Below are 24959 nucleotides of genomic sequence, written 5' to 3'. Positions count from 1 at the left end.
GTTATATTTTGGTTTCATCTGACCATATGACATTCTCCCAATCTTCTTCTGGATCATCCAAATGCTCTCTAGCAAACTTCAGACGGGCCTGGACATGTACTTAAGCAGGGGCGGCGTAGTGTGTTACTGATGGTAGGCTTTGTTACTTTGGTCCCAGCTCTCTGCAGGTCATTCACTAGGTCCCCCCGTGTGGTTGGGGGTGAGATCTTGCGTGGAGCACCAGATCGAGGGAGATTATCAGTGGTCTTGTATGTCTTCCATTTCCTAATAATTGCTCCCACAGTTGATTTCTTCAAACCAAGCTGCTTACCTATTGCACATTCAGGCTTCCCAGCCTGGTGCAGGTCTACAATTTAGTTTCTGGTGTCCTTTGACAGCTCTTTGGTCTTGGCCATAGTGGAGTTTGGAGTGTGACTGTTTGAGGTTGTGGACAGGTGTCTTTTATACTGATAACAAGTTCAAACAGGTGCCATTAATACAGGTAACGAGTGGAGGACAGAGGAGCCTCTTAAAGAAGAAGTTACAGGTCTGTGAGAGCCAGAAATCTTGCTTGTTTGTAGGTGACCAAATACTTATTTTCCACCATAATTTGCAAATAAATTCATTAGAAATCCTACAATTTGATTTTCTGGATGTTTTTTTCTCATTTTGTCCGTCATAGTTACCTATGATGAAAATTACAGGCCTCTCTCATCTTTTTAAGTGGGAGAACTTGCACAATGGCTGACTAAAGACTTTTTTGCCCCACTGTATAGACTTTAACTGTTTAATCCCAGCCCCAGGCTTTAGGTTACACTCAGACTCGGTTTGTTGTTCTGCACACACACACACACACACACACACACACACACACACACACACACACACACACACACACACACACACACACACACACACACATATCAATAAGACTCGAACCTCCAAATGTATGGATCATCAGGTGAATTTCATGTGTTGATATGTGATATAGATTAGGCTGTATCTGACAAATTGGAGGTAAATGAACACCATACCTTGAATAAACATTTTCAGATGTCATTTTATGTTTTATTGATGTTCTCATTATTGTATTTTGCCAATATCACAGTGCTGAATGTGCATCTCTTTGACATGATAATTTAAGTGAAAAATGATCCTTAACCCTTGACCTGTCTGAGTTAACCCTTAGGTACAGATTTGTATTATGTTGTCAGTCAGTCAGCCTCCCTGTTAGCTAGGCGTGTTGGAACAAAGCACAGGTTAAGTGTTCAGTGTCTGACAGAGCCTCTGAAGGAATTGGTGTGTGTGATTGTGTTGCATATTCTGTGGGAAGTTGTACATGAAGCTGATGTGGTGTATGTGTGTGTGTGCGTGTGTTGTCCTTGAATGCATTACTTACGTACACGTTCATATACTGCATGTATCTGTGTGTCTGAATGTAACCTACAGCCTGGGGTTGGGATTATACAGTATAAGCAAAACAGCTTTCAACTCAACTAGCACCACCAGCTGCAATGTAGCCAGGCTACAAACAGCAGGACCTGGTCCCTCCCTGTACCAACCCCATCTCATTTGGGATTAACTCTACCTCAGTTCACCATGGGGTTGTCTGTGCCTGTGGAGGCCATAGTGGAAAGCAAGGCTGATGACTGTAAGGGTTTGTAAGCAAATAAAGTCCATCTTAAAACTGAGAAGTAGGAGGTGAGAACAAGGAGTGTAATGAAGGTCTTAGGCAATGGAGGAAGAGTGGGCCAGGATCTCCTCACTGCTCAGAACTAGGGTTCATCTGATTCATTTGTGTCAAATATACAATTCTCTTCTACAGGGTTTTACTGGTGGATATGTATTGCTATAATCATCTGTCAACAATGTTGTTTCATTGTAAAGTGTGTTTGTTTTCATGAATTTGCATAGATCCATTCTCTTCCCAAATTACTCGACCAAATATCATTGTGGCCTCATGCTTTCTACGGTTGCAACTAGTGAAATATTAATGAGACTGTGGAATGGGATCTCTTTCTCACTCTTTGTCTCTGTGTGTGTGTGTGTGTGTGTGTGTGTGTGTGTGTGTGTGTGTGTGTGTGTGTGTGTGTGTGTGTAACTTGATGGCAACATTTCTTTGTTGGAGGTAAATTATGGTCATTTAAAAAATAGCATTAGTTGAAGTCAAAATGTCTTCATCCATCTTGTGAAAAGCTATTGGATGAAACGATCATAACAAATGCAGCTTAAAGCAGTACATCGACCTCTATTCTCCTATCAGAGATCTCCATTGTCTCCGGGGGGTAACTGTTCCCCAAACTCTCATTTTAACTAGTCATCTTGCCTCTCTGACTGATTCTGATATAGAACATGCCTGAAACAATTCTGGCAACAAAGTGGGTATTTGTTTCCCGTTTGGTATTGTTTTAAGAGGAGACTGGGCTGGGTAGTTAAAGTCTGTCTCTTTCATGTCCCTCAAAGGGGCTCCTTCACTTGGTCATCCAGCCGGTGAAAAAGGGCACTTAAATGCCAACGTGACAAAAGCGTGAGAAGAAAGAGAGGGTGCCAGGCTACTGGGCTGCCTTTGGGGAGCCATAGATAACACAGTGTCTGGGAAAGGGGGCTTCGTTTGGGAGAGACTGCAGGGCTTAAAGTTAAAGATGACTTTGAAATCTGCACTCCACCTCCTCTCTGTCCTCCTCCCTCTTTCCCTCCCTCCATCACTCTCTCCACCAGCCACCCTCTCTCTGAAAAATAAATCTGCCGCCAGAGAGCAGGGGATGAGCCAGGAGAAGATCCTCTTTAAGACGACAGAGAAGGATCCTTTTGTTCCCCTAATCCTCCTCGCCCCTCTTATCCCCCTCCTTACACCCTTCCCCTCCCCTTGGCACATTTCAAGCCCAACTGGACGTCAAAGGGGCTGCATGCTCAGGCAGGGACTCAATGGTTACATTTTTCATTCTACTTCATCACTCAGAAGAATGGGATAATCTGAGCGTTATTTTTTATACATTCTCTCCCCTTGTTTTTAAGGGTAACAGACACAAATATCTGTATTTGGGACTTTAATTGTATATCTTCATGATTCTGAACTGCTCTCAATTGTAGCTGGCAGTTTACCATAATTTAGCCAGCATTTAAGTTAATAAGAGCTTGATCTTTGCAGTCTTGCTATGGAAACCGTACAATCATCTCTTTAACAGTGCCATAGCAACCATAATGAGAAACATCACCCAAATTTCTTGTAATGTAATCTAATTCCATTCATTCATACAATTCCCCATTGACACTTTACCATTCATCATATATTATGGAGGGTATTAGAGAAATGACTAAACACATTACTCATCATCATAATCATGAAGTGATCACATGACATGGGTCAATATTGGTGCTGCTCAGAGTGACTCCCAAGGGAGAGTCTGTCAGCTAGTCTAAGCCTGTCAGGGAGAAGAGGTCATCACCTATGGTTAGGTCTCAGGATACTATGCATTTCCCTCTCTTCCTCTGTCTGCCTTTAGGGTCACCACTAAGTGTGCACCTAGGCACCAGGGCAAGCAGCTCAAGTGCGTGTCGGTGTCATTATCAGATTGGACACACATATTTACAGAGGAGACGAAAGTGCTTCCTCGGTTTATAACATCTGCCCTCTGATGGTGGGTGAATCATCTTGATGACCTAGATGAGAAAGGAATAGCCTGGGCACATCTATTACTGCCTCCTTGTACACACAGATGCTGTGTGTGTGTGTGTGTGTGTGTGTGTGTGTGTGTGTGTGTGTGTGTGTGTGTGTGTGTGTGTGTGTGTACTAACACGTGTGTGTCCATTGTTTACATGAGTATGTTGGGGAACCTAACCCTATTAGACACATGGTCAATAAACACCATGTGAAAGGATGATCGTTCTTGCTTTAATAAGCATGCCAATACCCTGGAGATGTTCGGCTGTACTGAGTGGATATCATCAGTCTAGGGTCAGGGGGTCAAGAGGGGCTTACCTGGCCATTTCACTTGCATGTCGTTTCTAAGGTGAGCATTCGCTCTGTAGCTCTTTCCACATGCGAAAATCCGAATAAAATTTCACACTTCCTCTTTCACTCCCTCTCTTTTGTATTACAACCCTATTTTCAGAGCTGTAGTACTCAAGGCCGGTCTCGAGACCATATATTGAGTGTCTTGTTCTTGTCTCGGTGTCGGATACATTTGTACTCTGTTTTTACTTGGTCTCGGACAGTGAGGACTCGTAATTTCTTCCCGAGACCAGCCGAGACCAGCGGAGTAAAAAACTCATAATTATCAGTTTCCATTCAGTCAGCGCATAAAACCGCTTCTCCTGGCCAAATATATACACTCATTTCTTGAATCATTAATACAGTATCTTAACAGCCTTTATATATATTATAAACATGCTTGCGCAGTGGCGAACCTACAGGCCTTCAGTGTGTGACAGGTTCGTGATTCTGAAAGCGTAATAACAGCGCACTCATGTACAATAGCGCACTCTTTGTAAAACAAAGGGCCAGTGGTGTAGTGGAGACTATACGCAGGTATAAACCATATGCCCCGCTTCCTTTCATTGCTATACTCACTTCTTAATCCCTACTGATGCTTACCAAAGTTGAAGTGGAGGTATAGGACTTTTCAATTATGTAGTACAATAGAGAAACCATCCACAAATTAGCCTATACAGTCGCAAATCACGTGAAATATATTCACATGCGCTCCGAACACAGCCTAGTTTCAGCGGAATATTATCTGCAGGCAGGCAGCATGAGTGTGCAGCTCTCAACTGTTTTTTGTTGGCATAGAGCAGCTCACAGAAGAATGACATCGGTAGCCGGTAGGGTAGGAAAGACGTTTCAACTTATGATATTTACCAGTAAATGCTACCTAAGACAATAATGAGTATGCAAACCAGGTATTGAAAAAGTCCGAAGTGTTGGTTAGTAGGCTATTTGTGATGCGCAATTGTCATCATGCATCAGGGGCGTAGACATGGATGGGCCTGGGTGGGAAAATGCCCACCCACTGGGGAGCCAGGCCCTGACAGGCCCACCCAAACAGATTGATGTGTTTTAAGCCTTGTTGTGGACTTAGACGATCACATTTTTGTATTTAAAAAAAAAAACATGATTTTGAGAGTGAAAATCTGAAAAATCTATAGGAAAACAAATTTAAAAACGGGGTGCCTTTCCTTCGCTGGTCAATTACAATCAAACTAGCAAGGGCAATGATCACAAGTCAGTCATAACGTGGCTAATAGGCTAGCGAATCTATTTATATAGCAAGCTAAAAACACAGAGCCTAACGTTAGCTAGCTAGCTATCTTCTAGGAGGATGTCATGTCATGCCATTGGAGGAGTGGGTGAGTGACTTTTAGCTATACACAGCTAGAGATGCAGGTGTACTTTGGTTAGCTAGTTCAAGAATCTATTGCATTTGCAAAATCACTCTGGCTATCTACTCCGATTTCAGAGCACTCTCGTCTGAATGTGTCAGAGTGCAGAATAACTGATGAATTTACGAAAACGCAACATCCGCTGAATATGACCGGTGTCAGTAAACGTAGACAAAAAAAGTAATTGTTAGTCAAGAACGCTCTACATAACAGGTAAACAGCCTAGCCATCTCTGCTACAACAAGTATTTAATAATTTAAAAAAATAACCTTTATTTAACTAGGCAAGTCAGTTAAAACAAATTCTTATTTACAATGACGGCCTACACCAGCCAAACCCAAATGACCCTGGGCCAATTGTGCCAGATGTGATACATCCTGGATACGAACCAGGGTGTCTTTAGTTACGCGTCTAGCACTGAGAAGCAGTGCCTTAGACCGCTGCGCCACTCTGGAGCCCAAAATGGTCAGAGTGAGGTGCTCTCTCATTTGTATCTGGAAGTAGCTAGCTTGTTACCTTTGCGTGCTTAGTTGGGACAAGCATGCATTGGCAGGCAAGCTGCAGAACGACGAGGACGCTACAATTCCCCATCGTTTATCAGTGAAATTTTGACGGCCAACTAGCTGAAAAAGTTTGAGAGAGTTTATCTAATGTTCCTTCATTAGATTTTAGCTCATCTTTTTCATTTTACCTTTACTTTACCAGGTAAGTTGACTGAGAACACATTCTCATTTACAGCAACAACCTGGGGATTAGTTACAGGGGAGAGGAGGGGTGGATGAATGAGCCAATTGTAAACTGGGGATGCTTAGGTGGCCATGATTGTATGAAGGACAGATTGGGAATTAGCCAGGACACCGGGGTTAACCCCACTACTCTTACAATAAGTGCCATGGGATCTTTAATGACCACAGACACCCGTTTAACGTGCCATCCGGAAGATGGCAGCCTACATAGAGCAATGTCCCCAATCACTGCCCTGGGGCATTGGGATATTTTTTTTAGACCAGAGGAAAGTGTGCCTCCTACTGGCCCTCCAACACCACTTCCAGCAGAATCTGGTCTCTCATCCAGGGACTGACCAGGACCAACCCTGCTTAGCTTCAGAGGCAAGCCAGCAGTGGGATGCAGGGTGGTATGCTGCTGGCATCTTGCCCTGGCAAGCATTTGTTGTTGATCTTGTTGTTGATGTGCATAACTGAGGGAGAGAGAGCTTACCTTTTCATGGTGTGGTTGATCAATAGGACTGTAAAGTTCCCAAATGTAAGAGGACTCCTCCTGTGGTGTTTACATATTTGCAGAAATCCATTCAGGTGGATTTTGTGGCTTTTGGCGAATGCGTTCTAATGATCTAAAGTCTCGCTGTTGCAACTGCCTGTAAACACACAGTCCAGTTCAAAGTGAATGATGGCAGAACCAACTGCCTGTAAACACACAGTCCAGTTCAAAGTGAATGATGGCAGAACCAACTGCCTGTAAACACACATTCCAGTTCAAAGTGAATGATGGCAGGCCTTACTGCCTGTAAACACACAGTCCAGTTCAAAGTGAATGATGACAGAACCAACTGCCTGTAAACACACAGTCCAGTTCAAAGTGAATGATGACAGGCCCTACTGCCTGTAAACACACAGTCCAGTTCAAAGTGAATGGTGACAGGGCCTACTGTCTGTAAACACACAGTCCAGTTCAAAGTGAATGATGGCAGGCCTGTGTGGCAAATGGCTTGTTTGTATAAAGGTCTACTGTAGCTCTGATTGGCTATAGTGCACCAGTTTGTGTAGACTCTGGTCCTAGGCAAGACCGATGTTTTTTTTTATTTTATTTTTTATTTTTATTTTTTTATCTCAATGTCTATTAATTCTCCAAACCCACGGCCGCTTCCTACTCTATATTGCTATAGAATTTTCACAAATGCCTTAGTATACTTAATTCTCAAACATTCTAAGAATTTATGAAAATTACCATATCTAAGCTGTCACTTGTCAGAAAATGATTGAAAAAGTGTCATATTCTTCCTGGGGATGTAAATTAACAGATTTGAATAAGATGTCATGTTGCTAACATGCTGTCAGTTACACTTTAAATGCAACAATGTTTCAAGGGTGCTGCAGATTTGGCATGGGTCCCCAGTTCCTCAAAAGGTTCTACAGCTACACCATCGAGAGCACTGGTTGCATCACCGCCTGGTATGGCTACTGCTTGGCATCTGACCGTAAGGCATTACAGAGGGTAGTGCGAACGGCCCAGTACATCACTGGGGCCAAGCTTCCTGCCACCCAGGACCTATATAATAGGCGGTGTAAGAGGAAAGCCCATAAAATTGTCAGAGACTCCAGTCACCCAAGTTATAGACTGTTTTCTCTGCTACCGCACGGCAAGCGGTACCAGAGCGCCAAGTCTAGGACCAAAAGGCTCCTCAACAGCTTCTACCCCCAAGCCATGAGACTGCTGAACAATTCATAAACTTGCCACCGGACAATTTACATTGACACCCCCCCCCCCCCCCCCCCCCCCCCCTTTTGTACACTGCTGCTACTCGCTATGCATAGTCACTTCGCCCCCACCTACATATACAGATTACCTCAACTAGCCTGCACCCCCGCACACTGACTCGGTACCGGTGCCCCTGTATATAGTCTCGTTATTGTTATTGTGTTACTTTTAACTTTTTATCTACTTGGTAAATATTTTCTTCTTCTTGAACTGCACTGTTGGTTAAGGGCTTGTAAGTAAGCATTTCACGGTAAAGTCTACACATGTGACAAATAAAGTTTCATTTGATAGGCAAGTACTTTTAGAATGGCTCTGAATGTCTTTTATGTTCAATTTATGCCTTGTAAAGTCTCAGAAACGTGCAATATCTTACCTAAAAATGCATTATTAGGCACACAGTCAATTAACTTGAAGTTCAACATCTCTTATCTCTATTCAAATTTGATAATTTTATTCTCAGAAGTGGGTGATGGGTGATTAATCTCCATACAGTTGATGAATGTCAGAGACAAATAGAACTGCACTGCCCAGTCATCAGAACATTATACATGTATAGTGCCTACCTACGGTGCATTCGGAAGGTATTCATATACCCTTCACTTTTTCCACATTTTGTTACGTTACAGCCTTATTCTAAAATGGATTCAATTGTTTTTTTCCCTTATCAATGTACACACAATACACTATGACGACAAAGCAAAAACAGGTTTGTAGAAATGTTTGCAAATCTATAAAAAAAAAAAACATGAAATATAACATTTACGTAACTATTCAGACCCTTTACTCAGTACATTGTGGAAGCACCGTTGGCAGCGATTACAGCCTTGAGTCTTCTTGGGTATGACACCACCAGCTGGGCACACATGTATTTGGGGAGTTTCTCCCATTCTTCTCTGCAGATCCTCTTAAGCTCTGTCAGGTTGGATGTGAAACGTCGCTGCACAGCTATTTTCAGGTCTCTCCAGAGATGTTCGATTGGGTTCAAGTCCGGACTGGCTGAGCCACTCAAGGACATTCAGAGACTTGTCCAGAAGCCACTCCTGCGTTGTCTTGGCTGTGTGCTTAGGGTCATTGTCCTGTTGGAAGGTAAACCTTCGCCCCAGTCTGAGGTCCTGAGTGCTCTGGAGCAGGTTTTCATCAAGGATCTCTCTGTACTTTTCTCTGTTCATCTTTTCCTCAATCCTGACTAATCTCCCAGTCCCTGCCACTGAAAAACATCCCCACAGCATGTTGCTGCCAGCACCATGCTTCACCATGGTGCCAGGTTTCCTCCAGACGTGACACAGAGTCCTTTAGGTGCCGTTTTGGCAAACTCCAAGCGGACTGTCATTTGCTTTTTACTGAGGAGAGGCTTCCGTCTGGCCACTCTACCATAAAGGCCTGATTGGGGGAGTGCTGCAGAGAACATTGTCCTTCTGGAAGGTTCTCCCATCTCCACAGAGGAACTCTGGAGCTTCTTGGTCACCTCCTGACCAAGGCCCTTCTTCCCCGATTGCTCAGTTTGGCCGAGCGGCCAGCTCTAGGAAGAGTCTTCAATGCTGCAGAAATGTTTTGGTACCCTTCCTGTCTCAGCGCTCTACGGACAATTCCTTCGACCTCATGGCTTGGTTTCTGCTCTGACATGCACTGTCAACTGTGGGACCTTATATAGACAGGTGTGTGCCTTTCCAAATCTTGTCCAATCAATTGAATTTACCACAGGTGGACTCCAATCAAGTTGTAGAAACATCTCAAGGATGACCAATTGATACAGGATGCACCTGAGCTCAATTTTACATCTACTATGTAAGTAAGGTATTTCAACAAAGAAAAATAATTATAAAAAACTGTTTTTGCTTTTTCACTCTGGGGTATTGTGTGTAGATGTAACGGATGTGAAACGCTAGCTTAGTTAACGGTGGTGCGCGCTAAATAGCGTTTCAATCGGTGACGTCACTTGCTCTGAGACCTTGAAGTAGTAGTTCCCATCGCTCCACAAAAGCCGCGGCCCTTTCAGAGCAAGGGGAACTACTACTTCAAGGTCTCAGACCACCGCTAAGGGGAACTACTACTTCAAGGTCTCACACCACCGCTAACTAAGCTAGCGTTTCACATCCGTTACATAGATAGATGAGGAAATGTTAAATTTAATCAATTTCAGAATAATGCTGTAACGTAATAAAAGGTGGAAAAGTCAATGGGTCTGAATACTTTCCGAATGCACTGTACTTTCTGTGGCAAGTGGACCAAATGATTAAATCACGCTACAATAGCCTACATTCCCCTCTGAGCATTGTTGTTATTGTTCTGCTGTTTTTATTATTATCATATTGTACATAGACAAATAATAATTTGGTTGCAAAATGTACTGGACTGCCATACACATTAGAAGGCCCTGCCTAGACCATTGTATAATTATTGCGATGTATAATTGCCATGGCAATTTTGAACGTCCAGTCAATTAGCGTTATGGTTAATGTAGTCATTTTAAATATTCAAAATTGACGCTGAATCTCCCATAGTAACTGTGCCATTCCTAACACAAAAACAGTGCATGCAAGAGGACGACTCGCTTCTTTTGATCGTAAAATGAAGAAAATAGGAGCATAATTGTAGGAGAATACCCTCCCGCAGCTGAGATGCTCAAGGTATTATAATATACAGTGGGATCCGAAATTATTGACGCCCTTGATGAAAATTAGCGAAAATGTGCCTACTGTATAAAATCAATAATTCAAATACTGAACTATATTGTATGCAAACATTTTGGGTAAATTGTATTATTTTGTAGGCCACTAATACAATTGCTCAGTGAAATAGATTTAGTTTAACAAGTAATATTATTTTTTCTCAAAAAGGTAGGGGTCAAAATTATTGACAGCCCTGGTTTGCAATACCTTTCAATACCTCACCTTGTGAGGATAACAGCACTTAACCTTTTTTTATTTGTACCGTCCATCATAATTTACATCCAACCACAGAAAATCGCATGAGCAATTCGACACAAATAAATAGTCAATACACAAAAAAAAAATCGGAAACACATCGGAATATAAAGTGGCCAGTGGCATGTAAGAGGAGAACGTGCTTCTTTTGTTCGTAAAATGAAGATAATTGGAGCATAATTGTAGGATAAGGCCCTCCCGCAGCTGAGAGGCTCAAGGTATTCAAATATGCAGTGGAATCCAAATTTATTGACGTCCTTGATAAAGATGAGCACAGATATTTGTATACAATAAATAATTCAAATACTGAACTATATTGTATGCAACAAAAAAATTGAAAATTATATTATAGGCCTACTAATACTGCTCAGAGAAAGAGATTTTGTTGACAAGTAATACTTTTTCTCTCGAAAAGGCAAGGGGTCAAAATTATTGACACCCCTGTTTTCATTACCTTACCTTGCGAGGATAATGGCACTGAGCCTTTTTCTCATGCTTAGGGAACACATTGGGAGGGATCTTAACCATTACTCCATACAGAATTCTTCAAGATCTTTGATATCCTTCATCTGCGCTTATGGACTGCCCTCTTCAATTCTAACCACATGTTTTCAATGGGTTTCAAGTCAGGAGACTGAGATGGCATACGTGGCCAAAGAGCTACATTTTCATACCATAGAACAAATGTAAAGAGTGTGTAAAGCTGTCATCAAGGCAAATGGTGGCTACTTTGAAGAATCTAAAGTATATTTTGATTTGTTTAACACTTTTTTAATTACTACATGATTGCTTATATAACACATGTGATATTTCATAGTTGATGTCTTCACTATTATTCTACAATGTACAAAATAGTAAAAAATTATGAATGAGTAGGTGTGTCCAAACTTTTGACTGGTACTATAAATCCAGAAAGAAATGGATAATTGGTCACAAAATCACAATTTTGCAATGGCCATCTGTCACATGGGCTGACGCTGGAGAGACGAAGCGGGTACGGGGGAGTCAAACATTTAATAAGGAACAGACATGGAACGAGACAGGAACAGCGTCAGCATACGAGTAAACACAGACAAAAAACAATAAATGCAGCAGCCGGGGAACAGACCAATGGAACTGACAAATATAGGGGAGGTAATAAACAGGTAATATTGAGTCCAATATCGCTGAAGCGCATGACGAGGGAAAACAGGTGTGCGTAATGGATGATAGGAGCACGTGATGCAGGGCAGCCTGGCGTTTGAGGGCGGGGGGCGGGAGCAGACCTGACACCATCTCAGTCTCCGGACTTGAAACCCATAGGGGTAGGACTCCATAAGCACAAAGGAAGGACATCAATGATGTACAAAGGATTCGTTATAGAGGATGTATGTGTTCTCCAACTCATGGGAATGTGTTCTCCAACTCATACACCATCTTATGAAAAGGCTCAGTGCCGTTATCCTCACAAGGTGAGGTATTGGAATGTATTGAATACAGGGGTGTCAATCATTTTGACCCCTACCTTTTTAAACAAAATTACTTTCACTGAGAACTTGTATTAGTATAAAATAATATAATTTCCCACATTTTTTTGCACACATTATAGCTGAGTATTTGAATTATTTATTTTATGCAGTCATTTTTGCTCATCTTTATCAAGGGTGTCAATCATTTCAGACCCCACTGTAAATTATTTACAGTTTATAATAATGCCTGGTTGGATCTTGAAATTATCCTAAAAATGTTATTTTTTTAAACTAATAGCCAGCCTATCAATTTATATTCCCGTGTCTATGTTCTTCCTTAATTGGCTGTCAATGTTGTGCAATGTTACTGCTATAGAGTAAACGTTGGTTTATGAATAAAATATTTCCTGTTTATAATGGTTGGAATCCAACCTTTGGATCAAGAAATGATTGCAGGCCTATGTTGCAAATGAGCACAAACTAAACCACATGGTGCAATACATCTGACTTGACTGTTGATAGAATGTGTCAATGTTTTAAAACAATACATTGTTTTAATGTATTTTTATTTATTTGTTGGGCCTAATGCAAAACATAGTTGAATATTGTATTTTGCGCTGTGACCCATATTTCCATAAGAAATCAAATCAAAATGTGTTTGTCACATACGCCAAATACAACAGTGTACAGTCGTGGCCAAAAGTTTTGAGAATGACACAAATATTCATTTTCACAAAGTCTGCTGCCTCAGTTTGAATGATGGCAATTTGCATATACTCCAGAATGTTATGAAAAATGATCAGATGAATTGCAATTAATTGCAAAGTCCCTCTTTGCCATGCAAATTAACTGAATCCCCCCAAAACATTTCCACTGCATTTCAGTCCTGCCACAAAAGGACCAGCTGACATCATGTCAGTGATTCTCTCGTTAACACGGGTGTGAGTGTTGACGAGGACAAGGCTGGAGATCACTCTGTCATGCTATTTGAGTTTGAATAACAGACTGGAAGTTTCAAAAGGAGGGTGGTGCTTGGATTCATTGTTCTTCCTCTGTCAACCATGGTTACCTGCAAGGAAACACGTGCCGTCATCATTGCTTTGCACAAAAAGGGCTTCACAGGCAAGGATATTGCTGCCAGTAAGATTGCACCTAAATCAACCATTTATCGGATCATCAAGAACTTCAAGGAGAGGGGGTCAATTGTTGTGAAAAGGCTTCAGGGCGCCCAGGAAAGTCCAGCAAGTGCCAGGACCATCTCCTAAAGTTGATTCAGGATCGGGGCACCACCAGCACAGAGCTTGCTCAGGAATGGCAGCAGGCAGGTGTGAGTGCATCTGCACGCACAGTGAGGCGAAGACTTTTGGAGGATGGCCTGGTGTCAAGAAGGGCAGCAAAGATGCCACTTCTCTCCAGGAAAAACATCAGGGATAGACTGATATTCTGCAAAAGGTACAGTCATTTTCTCTGATGAATCCCCTTTCCGATTGTTTGGGGCATCCGGAAAAAAGCTTGTCTGGAGAAGACAAGGTGAGCGCTACCATCAGTCCTGTGTCATGCCAACAGTAAAGCATCCTGAGACTATTCATGTGTGGGGTTGCTTCTCAGCCAAGGGAGTGGGCTCACTCACAATTTTGAATGTTACCAACACATCCCCGAGAGCAACTTCTCCCAAACATCCAGGAACAGTTTGGTGACGAAAAATGCCTTTTCCAGCATGATGGAGCACCTTGCCATAAGCAAAAAGTGATAACTAAGTGGCTCGGGGAACAAAACATCAATATTTTGGGTCCATGGCCAGGAAACTCCCCAGACCTTAATCCCATTGAGAACTTGTGGTCAATCCTCAAGAGGCGGGTGGACAAACAAAAACCCACAAATTCTGACAAACTCCGAGCATTGATTATGCAAGAATGGGCTGCCATCAGTCAGGATGTGGCCCAGAAGTTAATTGACAGCATGCCAGGGCGGATTGCAGAGGTCTTGAAAAAGAAGGGTCAACACTGAAAATATTGACTCTTCGCATCAACTTCATGTAATTGTCAATAAAAGCCTTTGACACTTATGAAATGCTTGTAATTATACTTCAGTATTCCATAGTAAAATCTGACAAAATATCTAAAGACACTGAGGCAGTAGACTTTGTGAAATTTAATATATGTGTCATTCTCAACTTTTGGCCATGACTGTAGACCTTACCGTGAAATGCTTACTTAGAAGCCCTTAACAAACAATGCTGTTCAAGAAATAGAGTTGTAAGAAAATATTTACTAAATAAACTAAAGTAAAAAACGAAATAAAAGTAACACAATAAAATTACAATAACGAGGCTATTTACAGGGGGTACCGGTACCGTGTCAGGTTAGTCGAGGTAATTTGTACATGTAGGTAGATAAGGTGTAAATGGGGGGGTCAATGTAAACAGTCAGGGTGAACATTTAATTAATTGTTCAGCAGTCTTATGGCCAAGGGGACAAAGTTGGTAAGGAGCCTTTTGGACCTAGACATGGCGCTCCAGTAACGCTTGCCGTGTGGAAGCAGAGAGAAGAGTCTATGACTTGGGTGACTGGAGTCTTTGACAACTAGACACAGCCTAGTATAAAGGTCCTGGATGGCAGGAAGCTTGGTCCCAGTGATGTACTGGGCTGTACGCATTACCCTCTGTAGCGCCTTATGCTTGGATACCGCACAGTTGCCATACCAGGTGGTGATGCAACAGGTCAGGATGCTCTCGATGGTGCAGCTGTAGAACTTTTTGAGGATCTGGGGATCCATGCCAAATCTTTTCAGTCTCCTGAGGGGGAAAAGGCGTTGTCGTGCCCTCTTCACGACTGTCTTGGTGTGTTTGGACCATGATTGGACCATGATAATTTGCTGGTGATGTGGACGCCAAGGAACTTGAAACTCTCAACCTATGTTCGGCCCATCTTTTCCTGTAGGCTGCAATCAGCTCCTTTGTCTTGCTCACATTGTGGGAAAGGTTGTTGTCCTGACACCACACTGCAAGGTCTCTGACCTCCTCCCTATAGGCTGTCTCATTGTTGTCGGTGATCAGGCACTGTTGGATCGTCAGCAAACTTAATGATGGTGTTGGAGTCGTGCTTGGCTACACAGTCGTGGGTGAACAGGAAGTAGAGGAGGGGACTAAGCACATACCCCTGAGGGGCCTCAGTGTTGAGGATTAGCGTGACGTGTTGGTGCCTATCCTTACCATGTTGGGGCGGCCCATCAGGAAATCCAGGATCCAGTTGCAGAGGGACGTGTTTAGTCCCAGGGTCGTTAGCTTAGTGATGAGCTTTATGGGCACTATGGTGTTGAACGCTAGGCTGTAGTCAATGAACAGCATTCTCACATAGGTGTTCCTTTTGTCCAGGTGGGAAAGGGCAGTGTGGAGCACGGTTGCGATTGTGTCATCTGTGGATCTGTTGGGGTGGTATGACAATTGGAGTGGGGGTGGGGATCCCGGGATGATGGTGTTGATGTGAGCCATGACCAGCCTTTCAAAGCACTTTATGGCTACCGACACGAGTGCTATGGGGCGGTGGTCATTTAGGCAGGTTATCTTCACTTAAGCAGGGACTTTGGTGGTCTGCTTGAAACATGTTGGTATTACAACCTCAGAGGTTGAAAATGTCAGTGAAGACACTTGCCAGTTGGTCCACGCATGCAATGAGTACACGTCCAGGTAATCCAAATGGCCCCATGGCCTTGTGCATGTTGACCTATTTAAAGGTCTTGTTCACATCGGCTACGGAGAGCATGATCACACAGTCGCCCGGAACAGCTGGTGCTCTCATGCATGCTTCAGTGTTGCTTGCCTCAAAGCAAGCATAAAAGTAATTTAGCTCATCTGGTAGGCTCGTGTCTCACTGGGCACCTCACGGCTGGGTTTCCCTTTGTAGTCCGTAATAGTTTTCAAGCCCTGCCACATCCGACGAGAGTCAGCGACGGTGTAGTAGGATTGAAACTAAGTCCTGTATTGATGCTTTACCTGTTTGATTTCTTATAAGTGTCCAGATTAGTGTCCCTCTCCTTGAAAGCGGCAGCTCTAGCCTTCAGCTCGGTACGGATGTTGCTTGTAATCCATGGCTTCTGTTTGGAATATGTACATATGGCAATGGCGATTTTAGCATGTAAATCTTGGTGGAGGAAAAAAAACTAAAGTGGAATGAATGCCAGCAAAGCCACTACACAACACAAAACTAAACAATACATTAATTGCACTATAATGGTGGCAAACGGCGCCCACAAACTGTTAGGACCTACATAAAGCTGTCCCAACAGCAGCCCCAACATCTTACTACTGCTACACCTTGTCTGGCAGAGAGCCTTGTCTGGCAGTGAACAGTTTATTCAAACTAATTTAATAACTTAAAAAAAAAACATAGCTGATATGGCTGACTTGCTTAAAACAAATGTGGTTTCTAATGACAATTGAGATGTACAAACTATGGCATAAGGGGACGACAAACGGATTATAGGCTCTCCGTAATATCGATTAAGACAATGAGCGAGCTAGGATGGACGTAACGTTTGTCAATATAACTATTTGTTATATTACACTTTTGAAATATACAGCGACAGAATTAAGGACATGGGCCGTTCTTACAGTGCTCTCCCTGTACACCAAGTTAGAACCGTAGGATAAATAAAGGGGGCATATAAGCAGATAATGAAAGCTCTTACAATACACAATGCTTACATTTCTCTAAAGCAGTAGAACAATCAGAACAGTAAGAGGGGGAAATTAATAGGGTGAGGCACATGGGCTAACATGGTACTAAACAACATATTACTTTCTTTTATTTTTTTATTTTACCCCTTTTTCTCCCCAATTTCATGGTATCCAATTGTTTTTTAGTAGCTACTATCTTGTCTCATCGCTACAACTCCCGTACGGGCTCGGGAGAGACGAAGGTTGAAAGTCATGCGTCCTCCGATACACAACCCAACCAAGCCGCACTGCTTCTTAACACAGCGCGCAAACACTGTGCACCTGGCAACCTTGGTTAGCGTGCACTGCGCCCGGCCCGCCACAGGAGTCGCTGAGACAAGGATATCCCTACCGGCCAAGCCCTCACTAACGACGCTAGGCCAATTGTGCGTCGTCCCACAGACCTCCCGGTCGCGGCCGGTTGCAACAGAGCCTGGGCGCAAACCCAGGGTCTCTGGTGGCACAGCTGGCGCTGCGCCCTTAACCACTGCGCTACCCGGGAGGCAGTATTACTTTCTTAACTACAGTATACATACAGTGCCTTGCGAAAGTATTCGGCCCCCTTGAACTTTGCGACCTTTTGCCACATTTCAGGCTTCAAACATAAAGATATAAAACTGTATTTTTTTGTGAAGAATCAACAAGTGGGACACAATCATGAAGTGGAACGACATTTATTGGATATTTCAAACTTTTTTAACAAATCAAAAACTGAAAAATTGGGCGTGCAAAATTATTCAAGGTCGCAAAGTTCAAGGGGGCCGAATACTTTCGCAAGGCACTGTATCTCCCTGGCATATTACATAATTTATGAAGCAGCATACAATACATTTTTGGGCTCACATTGTTGTGCTCGTCTCACTTGAAGAGTAAGGTGGTGCGGCGGTCCTCCAAATTGTTTTGAGCGAGGCACAAATCATGCTTCATTGACAGCATGGCCAATGTTGAAGGTTATAATTTAAAACTTGGAAAAGAGCCCCTTAATCCCATATTTGGGACCACACAGCCACTGTCACTGATTCCTACCAAACCACTCGTTGAATTTGCGATTTCCAACTTGTTGTGTAATGTTTATGTCCAATGGCGTAGCCGGACGTAGCTGTTCTGTCCTGCCGATGCACGGAAAACGTTGCACGTTGGACAATAAAACGGATGATAGAGGCGGGTTACCCACTCACCGACGAATTATCATAAAACACCCCGATCTCCACCCCCTGTGCCTCCGTCTTTTCTTCACGCAAATGACGGTGATTTGGGCCTGGTGACTCATTAAAGAAAGATTCTTTGTCCAGTTCAAGATGAGTAATCACTGTTCTGATATCCAGAAGCTCTGGAAGAGACGGTAGCAGCAACATTATGCAGAAAATACAAACAATGCGAAAATACAAACAATGCGAAAAAACACACAAAATAGCACAGTTGGTTAGAAGCCGTAAAACGGCAGCCATCCCCTTCCGTGCCATTCTTTTGACCTAATGCAAATCAGAGTTGAAAATTGTATTATTTCCATAAGGCTTCAAGATCATGATAGGCCTAGTTAAATTTTGAAAATGTACATTTTTACATTGAATTAATGGATTTTTACACCGGAGGGTTCCAGGAATGATTATTTCCCCTATTACCACCCCTGATTACAACTATATTAATTTGGTTGACTGAACTGTGCATTGATATTTTAGTAAGCTTGCCATGGAATAGCCTATCCTATGCTCCCCAGTCAGAGTATGTGAGCAGGACGGAACTTGGAGCAGAGCAAGGAGCCGAGCGTGCCCAATTTGACTGGTGTATGGAGAAAGATTTCAAAGGCTGGAGCCTCGGCCTTCTAGCCCTCTCCATTTCGCTCCCTTCAGGAGCTCAGGGCATGCCCGGTCCAGCATGCATTTGTAGTCTACATGTGTGTTGCTATTGCCCCTTTCTTTAGCTACTGTCATGGAGTTAACAAAATAATTTCATACAGAAACTGATAGAACACAAAGCTGCTAAATCAAGGTGACTTACGAAGATGAGGACCAACACCAAGAGAGGGAGTGCGGTGATTTAGTGTCCACAACTAAATAATCATTTTGGAATCTGAAAATACGCTTACGTAGTACTTACTACGTGCACATGCTAAAAGAAAGGAACAAGATAGGTAGATAACTAAGGGTGTCATTGTAGCAAAGTATTTATAAACAAAAAATCAGATCTCTTAAACATTTCCTTACTTTTCTTTCTATTATCTATACAATAGGACAGGGTTCGTCAACTATAGGTTTGGCCTCGGGACAATTTTTTCCTGAGATAATAGTTGGTGGGCCAGAACATAATTAGTATATAATATTATCACAATGAATTTGCCTACACTACAAATTGAACAACATTTGTAACACATCTGATTAGTGCATAATAAATTCAGAGACAATAACATAATAATTTCAATCTGATTACCATGTAAAATCACCATGTCTCTATTACAATTATTATTTTTGTCTATTTCTTTGTGCGTTGGTGAGGAAAACAGGTCTACGTAGCCTACTAAGTCTACACTAACGTAAACTCGTACATCGCCTTGGTCCGTACAATTGCCCTTATTTTAGCGCCCCAAAAACGTAATACTTCCATATCAACTGTAATGTCAATACCATTGTAAAGAACAATTTCTCCCCTTTCCAACAGAATCTATTACATGACCTAAATGCTGCCCGTTTCTGCATAATTCAAGCAGGCAATGAGCCCCGTCGGGTCTTTTTAAAAATGGCGGGTGGGGAAGCGAAACTAATGTGTGATAGTGAGAAGGAGAGATGTTGTGTGGGAAAATTGCTTTTTTTCACTCGATCTGTCCAACTTATCACCTTATCGCCTCTTAAATGTAAATAAAACACTATAAAGAGTTTATATAAGGTGTCATTACATACCTATTTGAACGTTTGTGTCGAATTTGAATAGGGTTTTTAGGGCGGTGCTAAAGTGATCTTATAAGTAAACAGTGGCTTTGAGAATGATGATCGCATGTAATGATGATGCTAAAAATGACTAGGTATTCCCCTTACCCCGTCACTGTCCATTTCTTGTTTTTAAAGGATGGGAGAAGTGCTACACCTGGTGGAGAGAAATTGTAAGACATAAATAGTAGCTTTATGCGTGCTGTATGTTACGACATGACACGCCTCGATGTAACGGAGGGTACGTTTTTTCAACTTTTCTCCAATACTATAGAGCTATTACCATGTCGATCAACGCTTGAATAGAACCTAGTTCACACCCCCGATTTTGAAGTCAACACAGTCGCTATAGTCCCATTCGTTTCTTTGTAGCTTCGTTTGAATGTCGCGGTTATGCACATTTGTACGGAATGGGGTGAGTTTACGTCACTTTTTTACGTCAAAATTCGTTCAAAACAATTAGCTTGATAGCAAGACAAAAAGTCACTCAAAAAGTAACAAAGAAAGGTAGATAATGAAAATCGAAGTTTCAGGGAATAATGTACATGCGTTATCTTACCATATTTTCCCAATACCAAGCCAGTGTGTCTTATTTGCAATGAAAATGTCGCTGTTTGCAAAGACGTCATTATTAGCATGTCCGGCCCCGCCTCAGACAAGGGCCGGACGCAGACACATTAAAGAGTTAACTGCAAGCTACACACACACGGTTGACATGTTATGTCACTTAAACGGGTTACATATGCAGTTACAAGGAGGGAAAACAGTCGTGGATATGGTGGAAAAACTTGAGGCCTTTATTATTAGGAAGCTTGAGGTTTTCGATTTGGACATGTAATCTGGAAGACTACTGCATTTCAGCACACTGAAGAAACGACAGGCAGAGGGACCAGGCCACAGCATTGTCACAGAGGTGATGGAAGATTTCATCAAGCAGCTGAGGGACAACTTCTCCACCAGATTTGAAGACTACAGCATGCCCAAGGATATCATTGCGTTTGTACGTGATCCGTGGAGAATTCAAATCATATGTTTTTTTATTTTTTTATTGATTACATTCATGTGTTTTCCAGATGTTATTGCGGGTGTTGCGAAATGGTTGTGATTCTAGTTTCGACAGTGCAGCAATATCAAACAAGTAATAGTTAACGATTTCACAACAAATACCTAATACATATAAGTCTAAGTTAAGGAATGGAATTAAGAACATATATGGAGGAGGAATGTCAGAGCGGCATAGACTAAGATACAGTAGATAGTATAGAATACAGTATATACATATGATATTAGTAATGCAAGATATGTAAAGATTATTATTATTAGTGTCATTATTAAAAGTTATTAAATTAAAGTTATTAAATGATCCTCCCTTGCTAAGAAAATTATACCCTCGCTGGATGAGGCCGAAATTCAAACTGAGCTGATTGAATTCCAGACACCGAGCCAAATCAGGGATGAGTTTAGGAGTGCGGAGTCCTTGTGTGCGTTCTGGGTGACATGCTCAAAGGAATACAGCACATAAAGAAGCGTGCATTTTACGTGGTAACAATGTTTGGATCGACTTACACATGCGAGTCCTCATTTTTCTATATGAACGTAATATAAACTCACGACAGGAATCCGGCTTTCACATAGGTCAATCGAAGAGTGCCTACGCATCAAAATCAGATCCATCTCACGGTGGATCGCTCATTAACGTCTCAATCAAAATTACGGATTGCCTCTTGTCCGCTCATCCTTCCCTTATGCCATAGTTTGTACATCTCAATTGTCAGTAGAACCACATTTCTTTAAGCAAGTCAGCCATATCAGCTATGTTTTTTTAAACATGCAGTAAATGAGGCTGAATTAACTGTTTTGCTGCCAGACAAGGCTCTGTTGATAGGCAGGTGTAGCAGGATTCACTCCATGGTGCTGAAAAGAAAGCTCTGCTGTTGGGACAGCTTTATGTAGGTCCTAACGGTTTCTGTGCACTGTTTGTCACCGTTATAGTGCAATTCATGTATTGTTTGGTGTTGTGTTGTGTAGTGGTTTTTCTGTCATGCATCTAAAATTGGTTTTTTTTCCCCAAGCAAGATTTACATGCTAAAATCGCTACTGATCTCATGCGACATCCACAAGATCGTGTCCGAGGGGAAATTCAACTTTTTCCGTTGAGTAAATAACTTAGTGGCCTATATGACTGTATTTGGTAAATACTAACATTACTGAGTGCTTATCCAGGGATATTTAGGTCTCAAACTGACAGTATTTTCTGTTTGTTAAAGGAGCAGGGCAAGCAGGCTCTCACGACACAGATATTCAGACACAGACATTGACTTTTTTTTTTAAGTGATTGTTTTATGTAAGATGCTACATTTTTGGCCAGTTGCAATTGTAAGTGGGCCTAATAAAAAAAAATCAAATTTCTAATAGGACATATCTTTTTTTTGTGAAAGATGCTGTTAAGCCGATCTCCGTCAGTTACATTATTTTATATAGGCCTAGGCTCGGAAGAAATAAGCCCTCTTGTTGTTTATAAAGTCTAATAAAATAAAAAAAGATTGTTGAAATTAGTTACTCGACTGGTGTAGGTTTATCCGTCTGTTGTTGTGCAACACTTGCATAACACATTAGTTATATTTTCAGCACCAGGAGCTCGCTGTTCACCTCCTATTGATTGCGCTGTGGTTGCATCTTTACGTTTCCGCTCCACAAAATGGGCCGCTGCCTACTTTATTAGTTGACTGTCTCCTGCATACTCTCTCCTTATGAATTAATTGCAAATGTAACTTTTGTATTGTTTAGGTAGGGTAACTTCCTTCTTTGCATTTGGGACTTGTTTTTTTTTTTAAATAAAAAAATATTCAGAATATTTTTTTTTGAGGGGGGGGGGGCGCCAGTTGGGGAACCCTGCAATACGGTAATTGATTTTGGCCCAATAGGCCTGTATATTTCCACGTTCAATGGGCATTCCGTTTTGAATGCCCAGCCTGCCCAGCCTGGCAAGTGGCACCATCGCATGAGCCTGAAGCCACAGACTGGCCAAACTCGTGATTCTAAAAATGAATTCTAAAAATGAACTCAAAGGCATTATTAAGTCATTTTTCGTTTAATATGTATTTCATTCTAAGTAGGTCACTGCCTATATGCGCAATTTATAGACAGACTATAATGATTTAATATAACTAAATGTTGTAAATGCTGAGGGCTTTATTTCCCAAACAGCCTATTGTGTCGCCCTCGCAAATGCTTCACAATGTATTTCTTTGTAGGCTTAGGCTATAGCCTTCAAATAATTGAAATAATATAGCCTAAATAATTCATTTTCGTTCCTTCTTACGCTCCCTGTCTGGCGCCTGACCTATTTAGAGTGTTCATATGCTGTATAAGGACAGGGAGCACCTGAGCGCTCAACTCCGCTCACATGCTCTGTTCTCAGTACCCAGGTTATAATTTATTGCAGATTCATGTACAGGCGTGTGCCTTTCCAAATCATGTCCAATCAATTGAATTTACCACAGGTGGACTCCAATAAAGTTGTAGAAACATCTCAAGGATGATCAATGGAAAAAGGATGCACCTGAGCTGAATTTCGAGTCTCATAGCAAATAGTCTGAATACTTATGTAAATAAGGTATTTATTTTTTGTATTTTTTATACATTTGGCAAAAATTCTAAAAACCTGTTTTTCACTTTGTCATTATAGGGTATTGTGAATAGATTAATGAGAAGTTTTTTTTGTATTTAATCCATTTTAGAATAAGGCTGTAACATAACATTTTGAAAAAGTAAAGGGCTCTGAATACTTTCCAAATGCACTGTATGATAAAATAAGACACGACATATAAACACTTTAGAGAAGTAAATGTTACATGATTAGATAATTAAATATTGGTTAATTCAAAGTAACAATTCATAGAGATCAATATGTAAACATTACACAAGATCAATACATTTTGGTGTTTGTCTGACTTCCTTGCAGAGGGTATATAGAGGAGAGGTTCCCCTGACAGAATCTCTTAATGCCCTGTTTGGGATCAACGAGGATACAATTCTTCAGGCCCTGGGTGATCAATCTAGCTCTTCTGGCTTACCTGGATTGGCCAGATCTGTTGTCAGAGATGTGAGTCAGGTGAGCCATGCAAGCCACTGAAAAGATGATATCTGTTATCTCTGCCAAGCTACAATGATTTGGTCACTGGACAGGTTGTGCCTCAAGCAAAGACCACTCCATCTATAAGGAGGACAGGGACATTGAGGCTTGCCTTACACCATTGTCAGGAGAGATCATGGCTGTCATGGTTGACTCAGGCGAATGCCAGGAAAGAGCAAGGAACAATGGATGTGTTCGTGACATCACACACAAAGTATGTATTTTGGCATTACGGGATTGGGTTGGTGGTCTTAATCTGCAAAAAATCTCTGAAAGCGATTGTATACTCTGGCATGTTGAGGCAAAACAATCTCATACTTTCACCTTCTGCTTGGATCTCCTTTAATGTCAACCATTGAGAAACTCTCTAGTGTTGACCTGAAGTCAGAAGCCTCAATATCAAGAGGTTAGAGGCTTCTGAGACTTCAAACAAGAGCTTCCAATGTGGTGCTGCCATTTCTGACTTAAAACTTTAGTCAAATCAAATCAAATGTTATTTGTTACACACACATGGTTAGCAGATGTTAATGCGAGTGTAGCGAAATGCTTGTGCTTCTAGTTCCGACAATGCAGTAATAACCAACGAGTAATCTAACCTAACAATTCCACAACTCCTACCTTATACACACAAGTGTAAAGGGATAAAGAATATGTACATAAAGATATATGAATGAGTGATGGTACAGAACGGCATAGGCAAGATGCAGTAGATGGTATCGAGTACAGTATATACATATATATATGAGATGAGTAATCTAGGGTATGTAAACATAGAAGTGGAATAGTTTAAAGTGGCTAGTGATACATGTATTACATAAAGATGGCAAGATGCAGTAGATGATATAGAGTACAGTATATACATATATATATGAGATGAGTAATGTAGGGTATGTAAACATTATTTTAAGTGGCATTGTTTAAAGTGGCTAGTGATACATTTTTTCCTCAATTTCCATCAATTTC

This window comes from Oncorhynchus mykiss, chromosome 28 (genome assembly GCF_013265735.2).
Source record: "Oncorhynchus mykiss isolate Arlee chromosome 28, USDA_OmykA_1.1, whole genome shotgun sequence".
NCBI classification, from domain to species: Eukaryota; Metazoa; Chordata; class Actinopteri; order Salmoniformes; family Salmonidae; genus Oncorhynchus; species Oncorhynchus mykiss.
This window is presented reverse-complemented; position numbering follows the sequence as displayed.